This window comes from Staurois parvus, unplaced genomic scaffold (genome assembly GCF_062004578.1).
Source record: "Staurois parvus isolate SC_StPar_1 unplaced genomic scaffold, SC_StPar_1.0 ptg000586l, whole genome shotgun sequence".
In the NCBI taxonomy this organism is placed as follows: Eukaryota; Metazoa; Chordata; class Amphibia; order Anura; family Ranidae; genus Staurois; species Staurois parvus.
The window spans coordinates 2,569,456-2,579,225 of record NW_028318382.1 but is presented as its reverse complement, the minus strand read 5'-3'; the positions used below and the strand labels follow the sequence as shown (position 1 = coordinate 2,579,225).

Sequence of the window (9,770 nt, the reverse complement as noted above, 5' to 3'; positions counted from 1 at the left end):
CAGTATGTGGATGGTCCATGTGTCAGCTAGGCTTCTCACTTACACATGGTGAAGGATTCCATGCTTTTCCATCTGCTTTGAAGGAAACAAAATTTGCTCAGATCCTTATATGTTCTGGTCTTTGTCCTGAAGCCTGGAGGCTTTGCAGAGCTTTGGGTGAAATAGAGGCTCCAGTCCCAGGTTCATGTCTTACCTGTTAGCCAAACCTCAATAATTGGTCTGCTATAGTCCTTTTTATATGTGAGCTGACTGATACCAAAGGCTCTCTTTGTGCTCTGAGAGCTTAATACTGGGTTGGATGGTTGACTACTGACAGAAAACTAAAATGGTACAAGACCTTCCTTTTTGTGTTGAGGAATCAATTAGGGGGCATACTTTTAGTCAGAAATGAACCTGATTTTAGTTCATGGCTGGACAACCAGATGTTTTGTTTTATGCTATAAACTTGCTGTACAAAGCTCTTCTGCATTGATGCTGTTTTTGTTTACTGAATAAAAGCACAGGCTTGGACTGTACCTTGATGTCCCTGTCTCACGCATGGCTTACCGCTGTCAATACCAGTGGAGCCAGTCCCCCTTAAACATTATACAGGATGATATCATTGTACTATTCATGATGATGTTATTGGTCTTGTTAGGGGCCTGCATCCTGATTTCCTGTTATGCCTCTGCCTTACATACATAGATAATACACAGTTCAATGACCCCCCCTCTGACAACATAGTGATAGAACCATGCAGAAAGAACATGTGGAAGTAATTATGACAAAGCGAATGTTTGTATAGTTCAGGCACCTGTACTAGATTGCTATGAAAGCAATTAGCATTCAGAGGTGAACAGGTCATTGCGGTGGGATGGCTTCTCAGATGAACAATGACAGACCACAAGACCATATAATGAATTTGCTGTGGGTCCCAGTCATATATAGTTAAATTTCTGAGCCTGTGATACTCTGTAGCAGTGCTTCTCAACCTGTTATGCCTACACTCTGAGTAGTGTTTCAAACACAAACTCAATGTAGATAAATATTATTTAAAGAGAACCTGTATTCACAGTACTTGAGTGACCTAGAGGCCACCAAGGGAAGGAGCCATTATCTGACCCACAGCAACATTTTTATGCTTAGTCCGAAATAGTATGTGACTTCAGGTTTTAAGGAGAACTCTATGCTTTTGTTAAGATCCTACAAATTGTGGTCCCTTACAAGGCTGATGAAGGATTTACAGGATTTAATGCTTGATTTATCAAGGGGTTGATTGAACAGAGTAGAACTTGCCTCACTCCAATTTTACACCACTGCATCTGACACTTTGCATTGCATTTGGTGATGTTAGGCTTGGATGCAGCTGCTTGGCCATGGAAATCCATTCCATGAAGCTCTCTACACTGTTGTGCTAATCTGAAAGCCACATGAAGTTTGGAGGTCTTTAGCTATTGACTCTGCAGACAGTTGGTGACTTCTGCTCACTGTGCGCTTCAGCATGCGCTGACCCCGCTCTGTCATGTTACGTGGCCTACCACTTGGTGGCTGAGTTGCTGTTGTTCCCAGTAGCTTCCATTTTGTCATAATACCACTAACAGTTGACCGTGGAATATCTAGTAGCAAGGAAATTTCACGGATGGACTTATTGCACAGGTGGCAACCTATCACAGTACCACGCTTGAATTCACTGCTCCTGAGAACAACCCATTCTTTCACAAATGTTTGTAGAAGCAGTCTGCATGCCTAGGTGCTTGATTTTATACACCTGTGGCCATGGAGGTGATTGGAACACCTGAATCCAATGATTTGGAGGGGTGTCCCAATACTTTTGGCAATATAGTGTATTACACATACATATAAGAGTGTGGATTGGTGGGAGCAGCTGGTAATTATTATTTTTCATTATTTTGGTTCAATATTGAGTTTTTGTTATTTAGACCATATTTATGGTTCATAGCAGCTCACAAGATTCACGAATACACTTCTACATCAACATGTACATTGCAACACCAGTGGGGCAGTCACAAGACCAGTCGAGGATTGGCAACAAGAGCAGCTTCATGGGACCGGTGGACACAGCCAACACCTCATTTGCATGACTGGGAAATAAGGTAAGTAATACTTTGTGGTATATTATCCCCATGATAACATGAGCAATAAATCCTTTATCAGCTGTGGTGGTCAAAATTCATAGGATTTAACCACTTGCCTACCGGGCACTTTCACCCCCTTCCGGCCCAGGCCAATTTTCAGTTTTCAGTGCTGTTGCACTCTGAATGACTTTTTGCGCAGTCATGCAACACTGTACCCATATGACATTTTTATCATTTTTTGGAGACATATAGAGCTTGGTGGTATTTAGTCACCATTGTTTTTTTTTTTATCTTTTGCTAAACAAACAAAAAAAGATCAAACATTTTGAAAAAAAAATGTTTTTCTTAGTTTCTGTTATAAAATTTTGCAAACAGGTAATTTTTCTCCTTCACTGATGTGCGCTGATATGTAGTACTGAAGGGCACTGATATGCAGCATTGATGGGCACTGGTAGGCTGTACTGATGGGTACTGATGAGGCTGCACTGATAGGCAACACTGATAGGCTGCACTGATGGGAACTGACGAGGAGGCACTGATGAGGCTGCACTAATATGCGATACAGATAGGTGGCACTGATGGGCACCGATAGGCGGCACTGAAGGTCACTGATAGGTGGCACTGATAGGCACTGACTAGCGGCACTGATGGACACTGGCCATCAGTGCCACCTATCAGTTCCCTTCCAATCGGTTTTCACTTGATTTAGGTCTGAGTCGATCAGCCAGGGCAGAAAATTACCAATCATTTTACATTGATCTGCTACACGGATATACCTCATGATCATATTTCATGAATATGATCATATTTCGATTGATCAGATTAAGAGATTGCATGGTGGAAACACAGATGCAATCGATAATTTACGATTGCAAGTTATGATTGCATCCTAATTCTTGACTGAAATCCACTTCTCTGTATGTGACATATTGGTTGAATGGGTTGTTGACTATAGACCGATTATTCCTATCAGAACAGATCACTCAGAAAAAAAATCGATCATTTATCAAAGTGTGTATGGCCACCATAAAGTAAGCACTAGAGAAATCAGCATTTCAAAGCAAAATGTTTGAAGTCTATTGAAAACATTTGTCTGTAGTTTTGGATTGTGATAGAAGGAAAGGCAAACACTGCTATAGTTCACTGAATCATAGAGTACAGTAGAACTCCCAGACGTCTCCATCTCTTCTCCTCCCTCTTTCCCAGTTACATGTCTTGGTGCTGGGGGGGTTAAAGATTTAGAGGGGGAGCAGGGTGGAGAGGGGCTGGATTCAATTTCCTTTCTGCAGATGTCAGGTACAGACTCACACAGGGTCAGAAGGAGAGGGATAACGACACAAAGAATTTAGGATAAAAGGGACTTTCTCCAGCCCCTTATTTCATAACCCCTCCAGCAGAATACACCGTGCCTGGATACCCTTGAACTTCAGAGTTTTTGTGACTTCTCCAAACTTCTGTGACCTGACTTCTACCTGCTGCAGTCCCAGGAGAGGACTTTCCACACTGACTTTGACTGAGTGGTACCCACACATCTCCTACCCAGTGGGCATCCTTCTTCTTCACCCACCTCCTGGGCATCAAGGGACCACACAAGAGGTTAGTGGAGCATCCTGTCCCTACTGCTGAAGTACTGCTTGTAGCTGTGTTAGGAGCTTGGTGGGTTAGGTTACTTTTGTCTTTTACAGCACTTATTCTTTTTTCGCATCATTTTAGAGAGAACATCAGTCCCTTCACATTAGCCTCTGCCCACGCAGAAGCTTGCAATTTATTTGTCCACCCAAGTCATACATATTAGAGCCAGTTTGGGGGAAGCCAGCTAACGTATGGATGTGTTTTTTGCATTTTGGGAGGACTGACACACAAAGCAGAAAGACAAACCTATACATTCAGTGTATACAGTGTGTTTGTTGGGAAGTGGACCCATGACCCTAGTGCTGTGCACCCATCATTCAACTCACAAAGATTGATAATGATGTGAGAGATAGATTAAACCCATAACCACTATTCGTATTTGTCCTAATCAGGGGTGGACTGATCATTTAGAAACTCGGGCACTGCCTGAGGGCCCGGGGTCAGTAGGGGGCCCCATGAGATGCCCCTGGTACCTTTTTCATAGGCTTTTTTGAATTTGGGCAAGGACACAGGGGCCCCATGATCCCCTATTACCCGGGGGCCCCATGAGTTGTCAGTCCGCTCCTGGTCCTAATAGATAGAAACTCCTAATGCCTTGTGCCATTATCCAACACTTCGACATATATAGGATTTATTTTTTAGACAATGTATTTTTGTTTCATTTTCTTTAGCCTCCATTCACACCTTGAAACTCAAAGCTCCAAAACACTCAACAAGCCAAATCCCATGCTTTTAAACTGTCCCTGTTCACATTTGAGCATTCAGGTACCTGACGCTCGATGCCTGAAGTCCCAAAAAGATACACGAGCTACCTTTAGGCTACATTCACACTTGAGCGTTTTGTAGCTCGAAGCTCCAAAAAAAGCTCAAACTTTAAAAAAATCAAACGATCAGGTGTGAACAGGCACCATAGAGAACAATTGAATTTTTAAGTTTGAGCTATTTTTTTGAGCTTCAAGCTACAAAACAGTCAAGTGCGAATGCAGCCTTAAAAGAGAAGTGCTGGAAAGAAACATATACTCACCTAGATGGTTGCAGCTGTCCCTCGCCTCGATCAAAGACCACTGATTGCTCAATTCTTGGTCATCAGAGAGCAGAGAGCGTTGACTGTCACTGGCTCTCTGTTCTGCTCCTCCATTGCTCACTGGAGTGCTGAGCTGTGGAGGGGGCAAGAGCAGCTGGCTCAGGCTCTCAGCAACATGCTGCCGGTCAGGCATCTGTGTGGATCCTGACATATTTGTCAGGATCCCTGCAGAGCCTGGACCAGCTCTGTGACGTCACATGACAGCTGGCTTCAGATCTAAGTGCACTCTTGTGATCCACAGGGGAAGTATGACCAAAAGAGCTTAGACCATACATCTCCTTTACAGCAGCATGAGTCATTTTTTACCTCATTGATCTTGATGGAAACGTGCAAGGAAACATGCAAAAAATGTGTTACATGCATTTTTAGGTGCTCCCTCAATAAAAGTCTATGGGGCCAAAAATGCACAATGCTGCCCCAAAGCAGCTCCTGTACTTCACTCCTAAAAAAGAGCACAAAAAGACTCAATATTGCCCACATATTCTACACTCAAATATGAATGGGGGTCTAGATAACTATGTAAAAAAAAGGTTAGCTTTATATAAGTAATATTATCGATATTTGTATATGTTTTTTTTTACTTGTTTCTATGTAACATATAATATAATTACATATGTACATGGGCTGATCATTACATATGCTTATTGCTTATTACATATGCAGCCTCTGCTTCCTACTTTGCAGTGCTGTACAATGGTTGTGCTTTGGTGTTCCTTCCCACAAGTAATATTATCAATATACGTATATGTTTTTTTTTTACTTGTTTCTATGTAGAATATAATATAATTACATATGTACATGGGCTGATCAGTACATATACTCATTGCTTATTACATATGCAGCCTCTGCTTCCTACTTTACAGTGCTGTACAATGGTTGTGCTTTGGTGTTCCTTCCTACAAGTAATATTATCAATATTTGTATATTTTTTTTTTACTTGTTTCTATGTAACATGTAATATAATTACATATGTACATGGGCTGATCATTACATATGCGTATTGCTTATTACATATGCAGCCTCTGCTTCCTACTTTGCAGTTCTGTACAATGGTTGTGCTTTGGTGTTCCTTCCTACAAGTAATATTATCAATATTTGTATTTTTTTTTTACTTGTTTCTATGTAATATGTAATATAACTACATATGTACATTACCTGATCATTACATATGCGTATTGCTTATTACATTTGCAGCCTCTGCTTCCTACTTTGCAGTGCTGTACAATGGTTGTGCTTTGGCGTTCCTTCCCACAATGTAAGTCTATGAGTCAGATGACCGGTAATAAAAAAAACAACGCACTCCCTGTGTACCTGAAATCTTATCTCAACTGAGTCAGAGTGATTCCATTGAGTCATTGAGAGTTCCCTCTGGTGGCTGCTTTAGAACTCCTAAAAAGTTACAAAATTAGATAACAGTGAGCATGTAAAAAAATTCCAGTGAACACTACAGCAATACCTAAAATCATGCACATGCCCGAATACACTATAATGTTCTTTTAATATGCTAAACAGCTCAGATTTCTTCAGTTAGAATACAATAGGATGAAATCTGATCTGCTCTGGTTTCTACAGATTACTGTACTTTATGTATTGTCATTTTTCCATACACTGCTTTACAGGATACCCTTCCATCATGTCTTGCATGACCTGTAAAATACCATATGTGCCATAGGAAATGTACTTACAGATCACTTTCTGTGTAAGTCAGAAATCTCCATTGATTGAGTTCATACATTCCTCTGGCAGGCAGGGAATGGTTTGTGATCCTGTCTTTGCTGTTATAGAGATCGTATATGTCAACCTGGGTTCACACTGATGCGGTGCAGAATTGGCAGCGGTTTTCCGCACCGCATCACAATCGCACCCAGTCCATGCGAACGGCTATCCGATTCTAGTGCGGACCAAAAAAAGGGTCCTGCACCTTTTTGGTGTGGATGCGGTGCGATTTGTGCCAATCACCCCGCACAGAATTCGCATGTGATTTGCACAGGATTGCGGTGCGGTTCCTGTGCGAATCACATGCGATATGCCTCAAGACACGAGTATGAACCTAGGCACAACGTGACACGATGGATCACAGTTTTCTAAACTAACACCTGTTCGGTTACTGTTTGTACTTTCCTTATTTTTATACACATTATAACATTTATGTTGCAACATTTATACAAACAAGATGTTGGTAACACGCAGTTCCAGGCAAGAGATGAAACCAATCAACAAGCTGATAACTCTATTCTGCGAACCCCACAACTTTTCTAAAGTCCGAACATTCATTCAATGTGACTTTTATGGCTTCATTGAGCCCGGGTTCACATTTATGCGGTGCGGTATATCGCATGTGATTCGCACAAGAACCACACCGCATTCCTGTGCAAATTTGTTCGCACCGAACCCGCAGCAAAAAAGTGCAGGACCCTTTTTTGGGTCAGCACTAGAATTGGATCGCATGGGCATTCACACCTATGCGATCCGATTCTGCACATCACAACAAGTTTTGCGGACTGCTTTCGGAGGGTGTTGTTAACTTAACAGACACATCTGCAGCAGTTTGCATGAAGGGGGTGCAATTCTGATACAGTGCGGAATTCACACTGAAAAAGACGCAAATTCCAAATCAGGGAACAGTCTCATTTCACACTGTTCTGACCTGCAAGTGGCGCGACTTACAGTGCGACTTTGACAGGCGACTTCCTGGTGACTTGAGTATCACTGTGATGCGACTTTGAAGCGACTTTCATGGAATGCATGGGCAGGGGCGGACTGGCAACTCATGGGGCCCCCGGGCAATAGGGGATCATGGGGCTCCTGTGTCCTCTCCCACACTCCAACCACACTCAAAAAAGCCTATGTAAGGTACCATGGGCATCTCATGGGGCCCCCTAATGACCCCGAGGCCTCGGGCAGTGCCCAAGCGCCGGAATGGTCAGTCCGCCCCTGTGCATGGGTAATCTTTTTGTAATGTCAGATCCAAATAATTATTATTATTATACAGGATTTATATAGCGCCAACAGTTTGCTCAGCACTTTACAATATAACGGGAGACAATACAGCAACAATACAGTTCAATACAAGAGGGAAAGGAGAGCCCTGCTCCTTGGAGCTTACAATCTAAGAGATCACATCAATATAGATGAGGATCTGATTTGGAAGCGACTTTCATTAAAGTCTATGGGCACAAGCTGCCTTGACGCAGTACCGGAACCTTTTCTAAAGTTGGAGTGACTTCAGTAGTGCTAATTTAGACACCTCTCATTGACTAACATGAGATTTCACCTGTCATGTGACTTGGGGTCTTACAAGTCAGATCTCAAGTCGCAGCAGAGCCTTAAACTTGTAGTTGGGGGTAGGGTGGCAAAAATGTGAGGCTGATCCGCTTTTTTCGCCACCTGGCAACCACCTCCCCTTAAACTGCGATAGTTTATATGCTGCAGCCGCAATGCTTTGCAACCGTGGCTAAATTGACCCAACGTAGCAATTGGTGGGCAGCAAGCTAGACATTTAAATCATCCACAGTTTGTCTCGTCCCAGAAGCGAATCGAGCTTCAGAGGCAAGGGAGATTAGATGCATATCTAAATCTAACCCAGATTACCTTCTTTTGAAAATTAAGTAATAAAACACTGTTACCTTTAAAAGATCACTCACCTTTCCCAGTGCCTGTGCCACTAAATGCCGATCCATTCACCAGTTCTTGTCCTCGAAGCTCGCTGGGAACTAGCTGTAGTTTTGATCTCTTGGTACCCCAGCAAGTCTCTCTAGTCCCTCCTGCTGACCTCTGTGATATTACTGCGTCCTTTAGTGACATGAACATCAGGAGGAGGAACCAATGACAGCTGCGGGGGACCTAAATGATCAACACTTCAACTGGTGTTTGATGATTTGGCCGGGTAACAGGGGTTTTATTATTTTCTTTGCAACAGGGTCGCTTTACGCTAAGGCTGGGTTCACACCTGTGCATGTTTTTTTAATGCATTTTGCATTTTGTATGAACGCAGAGCATGCCATTTATCATGATTTCTTATGGATCACATTCACATCTAGTTTTGTGCGGGCGTGTTTCTTGGAAAGGGTCAGGGACTTCTTTTCCCGCAGCAGTTTGCATTTTTAGTCCAATAGACTTCAATGGAACCGCCTATAAAACGCAAGTGCTGCATTTTGCTTGTGTTTTTGATGCATTTTTAATGTGTTTTGCGTTTTTTAACCTGCCCAGCAACAAGTTGGCAAAAAAAAAAAAATAAAAGTGCAAAAAACAAATCAAAAATGCATGTGCAAAAATGTACTGCAAAAAGCACTGCAGAAACGGATCAAATGCAAACTGCACAGGTGTGAACCTAGGCTAAATCCACACAGGTGATTAGGGGCATACAGCAGATTCCTGCGACAAGAATCAGCGGGTCCTTGCAGCAGAGATCACAGGTGTATGTGGACAGTTGCAGCCGCTCAACCTGTACAAAGCAATGACAGTCTGACAGGCAGTGGCATCCCTAGGCAGGTGTGGGGGGTGCGTGCCGCAACGGGTGACACCTATCACATGGGGTGACACTGGACCCGCTCCACGAAAAGGTAAGTTTTAAAGCAAGCCGAAGATCCCCGCAGGATGGATCGGATCTGCGGATTGAGCATAATGGATCGGAGTCTGATCCATTATGTTCCCCAATCTGCAGATCCGATCCATCCTGCGGGGATCGTCGGCTTGCTTTAAAACTTACCTTTTCGTGGAGCTCTTGCAGAGATCAGTTAACCCAATATAGGTTGCAAGCCAATGATTCCCGCAGGATGGATCGGATCTGCGGATTGGGGAGCATAATGGATCGGACTCTGATCCATTATGCTCAATCCGCAGATCCTATCCCTCCTGCGGGGATCGTCGGAGGGATGGCACCAAGTGTTACCGCACCAGGTGACACCAACTCTAGGGATGCCCCTGCTGACATGCAGCGTGGCTCTTCACATTTATCCGCACATCCTGCGGTTAGGGAC

At 43.1% G+C, this 9,770-nt stretch overlaps 1 protein-coding gene across 1 annotated transcript in view; it reads left to right on the top strand.

Moving 5' to 3' along the window:
- The first annotated feature begins 3,355 nt into the window (after positions 1-3,355).
- The window catches only part of AEBP1 (AE binding protein 1), a 98,464-nt gene continuing 92,049 nt past the window's right edge, over positions 3,356-9,770 (top strand). Inside the window, exon 1 of the mRNA XM_089692458.1 lies at positions 3,356-3,671. The gene's annotated coding sequence lies outside the window, so the exon portion shown is untranslated. The remainder of the gene's footprint in view (positions 3,672-9,770) is intronic.